Source organism: Myotis lucifugus, unplaced genomic scaffold, assembly GCF_000147115.1.
Source record: "Myotis lucifugus unplaced genomic scaffold, Myoluc2.0 scaffold_46, whole genome shotgun sequence".
Taxonomy (NCBI): Eukaryota; Metazoa; Chordata; class Mammalia; order Chiroptera; family Vespertilionidae; genus Myotis; species Myotis lucifugus.
The window spans coordinates 2,854,325-2,858,385 of record NW_005871094.1 but is presented as its reverse complement, the minus strand read 5'-3'; the positions used below and the strand labels follow the sequence as shown (position 1 = coordinate 2,858,385).

At 39.9% G+C, this 4,061-nt stretch overlaps 1 non-coding gene across 1 annotated transcript; it reads right to left on the bottom strand.

Moving 5' to 3' along the window:
* Positions 1 to 3,114: 3,114 nt before the first annotated feature.
* LOC111825926 lies at positions 3,115 to 3,223 on the bottom strand. The gene has a single exon (XR_002829157.1). It is a non-coding gene; the product is annotated as a U6 spliceosomal RNA (small nuclear RNA).
* Between the last annotated feature and the right edge of the window lie 838 nt (positions 3,224 to 4,061).

The following is a 4,061-nucleotide window of genomic DNA, read 5'->3' as shown; positions in this document are numbered from 1 at the left end:
TACCTCAGTTGCAGGTTCGATCCTTGGTCCTGGCTGGATGCATGTGGGAGGCAACCAATCTCTCTCTCTCTCTCTTTCTCTGTTTGTCTCTACCTCTCTCTCTTACACTCTCTCTAAAAATCAATGGGGGAAAAATGTCCTTGGGTGAGTATTAACAACAACAACAACAAAACACAGAACTAGGTTAGGAAAACAGTGAAGTTAGAAACCACTCTCCAAAGTATTCGCATTTTCATACCCACCAAAGTAGTCCCTTCGGGCCTGCCTCTCCGGTAGATCCAAAGATCCACACTCTCCACCTGCCTCTCAGATCACGCCGGCCCAGAAGAGTCTGTCCCTTTGGTCCGCACTCCAGCTCCTGGCAATAACCTGGACCTAGGCGTAAAGGCACTAGAACTCCTGAGCCCATTTCCTTCCTTTCTGATTAAGCTTTCAGAGGAAAAGAATGATTTCAGGGAAATAATCTCTTGACTCCTTTCTTCTCTGATTTCAGCACTTTATGGGTGCAGCGTCTGTCTTCCAACTTTGTTTATTTCGAAACAAAAAGGTAATATTGTAAAGCAGAAAATACTGCTGTCATTGTTGTATTTTAATGTTCTGTAACTTAATAATTGAGTTCTCCGTCCAGACTGGAAGCCAAGTACCCAAACAAGTAGTTCAAACAGTTGCTTCACCATAATTATCAGCCTTGCACTATCGTCCTTGGGGAATCTAACAGATGCAAAGCAGCGCTCACAGGCGTAAATTCTGATAAACAGGTTTGTCTCCCTGCAGCCATGCCCTCTGTTTGTGTAGGAAGTGAGCCAGAGTCAGGAGCTGAGGTGGCCCCAAGGCTAAACAACAATGCTGTGCTTCTGGCTGCAGTGGAAATGGTAGGGCTGACTTAGCCGGTTCAGCCTCAACCAGACAGTCTGTTTGGTGGTGCCTTGAGGCACTGAAGGTCTTCCAGATCTTCAACACCAGACTGGCCCAACCACTTCCAGTGACCAGGAATTCACTTCTCCCAACTAATATTTAGAAAAATGTTGTGTTCAGAGAAGCCTTTTTTTGTGCCAAAATATGCCTTCCTATATCTTCCACCCGTAGGACTCAATTCTGTATGCTGGGACGACACAGAACAAGTCTTAGCCTATACCTTGTGAGAGCCTTCCAAGTACTTGTCATGGCTGTATATTCCTTCGCTATATCCATTTTTTTGTGTGTAAATAATGCCAATTAATCATTAGTGTTTAAATTAAAGCTTAATACTTTATTTTCGTAAAGCTATTTTTTAAAATATGTTTTTAAATGATTTTTTTAGAGAGAGAGGAAGGGAGAGGGACAGAGAGATAGAAACATTGATGAGAGAGAAAGATCGATTGGCTGCCTCCTGCACACCCCCTATTGGGGATCGAGCCTGCACAGGAATGGAACTGGAGACCTCTCTGTGCATGGGATGACGTGCAACCAACTGAGCCACACTGGCCAGGGCCTCCACCTGATTAATTTGAAGCAAATCCCAAAGATCACACCCTTTCATCTATAAATATATCAGTATATGTCTCTAAAAGATAAGAATTCTTCATACCAGATCACACATAAAAATTAGCAAAAAAATTCCCAAGTCATTCATGTTAAACAATAGTGGTTTGAGGGTAGTTCTTCTTCTTCAGAAAAATTTCAATTTCAGCCTTGGGCTAAAAGAAAAATCTCAATTAAACTTTACCATTACTAAACCATCACACTGCTGTTTGGTAGGGCAAGTCAGGATATTCAGCTTCTATTGCTGACAGAAAGTTCATAGAAGTGAAGACGCTCAAATTCACAAAAGTGAATACAGTTAATTTTTGTTATTGGTTTAATAATACGTGACAGACTCAAATACAATCTTGCATCACATAATGATGTTTTGGTCAACTATGGACCACATACACAATGGTGGTCGCATGAAATTATAATGGAGCTGGAAAGTTTCTATTGCCTCGTGACACCATAGCCTTCGGAATGTCATAGGACAATGCATTCCTTATGTGTTTGTGGTGAAGCTGGTTTAAGAAAACCTACTGCAGTCATACAAGAGTATAACACAGTCCTAGTTGGTTTGGCTTAGTAGATAGAGCACTGGCCTGTGGACTGAAGAGCCCCAGGTTCAATTCCAGTCAAGGGCACATGCCCAATTGCAGGTTCGATCCCCAGTGGGGGGTGTGCAGGAGGCAGCCAATCAATGATTCTCTTTCATCATTGATGTTTCTATCTCTCTTCCTCTCCTTTCCTCTCTGAAATCAAGAAAAATATAATTTAAAAAAAGAGTATAGCACATACAATTATGTACAGTGCATAACACTTGATAATGATAATAAATGACTATGTTTCTGATTTTTGTATTTACTGTACTTTTATTGTTATTTTAGAGTGTACTCTTCCTAATCATAAAATAAGCTTGCTGTAAAGCAGTATGCCAGGTTATGTTGGCAGCAGCCTCATACATATCATGTTTACCATGTCTCTCAATTGCATCATTTTCTCTTGTGCTTGATTCAATTTTGTGTTGTTATATAAATTCAGTAAGTGTACGTTTATAAAATCTACCATAGCATACAGTAATGCCCTAGGCCTCCTCTTTCACTCACCACTCACTCACCCGAGCAGCTTCCAGTCTGCAAGCTCCATTTATGGTCAGTGCCCTATAGAGATGTATCATTTTTTATCTTTTCTTTTTTTTATTGATTTCAGAGAGGAAGGGAGAGGGAGAGAGAGATAGAAACATCAGTGATGAGAGCGAATCCTTGATCAGCTGCCTTCTTCATGCCCTACACTGGGGATCAAGCCTGAAACGTGGGCATATGCTCTGACCAGGAATAGAACTGTGATCTCCCGGTTCATAGGTCAACACTCAACCACTGAGCCATGCCGGCCAGGCTAAAATTAATATGCTTTCCCTACTATTGGATTGAATTCAATTTAATAAACTTTAGTGCAAATATGGTGGCATAGATAAAGTTAAATTGTGTGGATAGACAAGCATTTGAAAAACTAAAGGAAAAAGATTGATTATTGAGTGGTAAAGATTTGGGAAGCCTTATAAAAGAGATGAAACTGGATCTGAACTTTAGAAGGTAAAATTTAAACTAGAGGGAAAAAATGGAATGCTTCACAAATTTGTGTGTCATCCTTGCGCAGGGGCCATGCTAATCTTCTCTGTATCGTTCCAATTTTTAGTATATGTTGCTGCCGAAGCGAGCACCATTTTTTATCTTTTACATTCTATTTTTTTCTGTACCATTTTTATGTTTAGACATGTTTAGATACACAAATACTTACCACATTGCCTACAGTATTCAGCACAGTAACACGCTGTAGCCTAGGAGCAATAGGTTATCCCATACAGCCTGGGTGTGTAGTAGGCTATGCCATCCAGGTTTGTGTGAGTGCACTCTATGATGTTCATACAATGACAAAATTGCCTAGTGATGCATTTCTCAGGACATCTCCCTGTTGCTAAGTAGCACATGACTGTATTTTCTGCAAAGTATCTGCTGATAAATCACACAATGAATAACTGCAGGCTTTAACCTTTTACTTTTTCATAAGCTTTGTAAATTTGTCCAATTAAACCTTTTCTGTTCCACACAAATTTTTACCACTAGGAGTTGTAACACATCTTAGCAGATTCCACTTCAGGTTGTTCTGTATTAGAGATTTTCTCAACTTCTTTGAAAATGTTCTCACTTGTACTTGTTCTACACAGACTATGGAACCCAATTCTTCAGTCACTTCAAACCTGGCATTGCTACCTCAAGTAAACAACAACCGAGCAGTGTCGGTAGCATCTGTCAACTCATTAAGATACAAGGAAAAATACTCAGAACCATCAGCCTTCTTTTTGTAACAATTGTTGATGTTGCAACCAAGGTCCCCAACTCTTGGACCAACTGTTCTTACCATAGTTTGATTGTTTTAAACAGGTTTATTTTCTCTGGACACATTTCTTCAACTTTTGCAATCAAATACAATCTTATTAACTTAATATTGGTAAACCACTTTCTTTGCTTGCTAATAAGCCACTTGGAAACTTGCTTTGG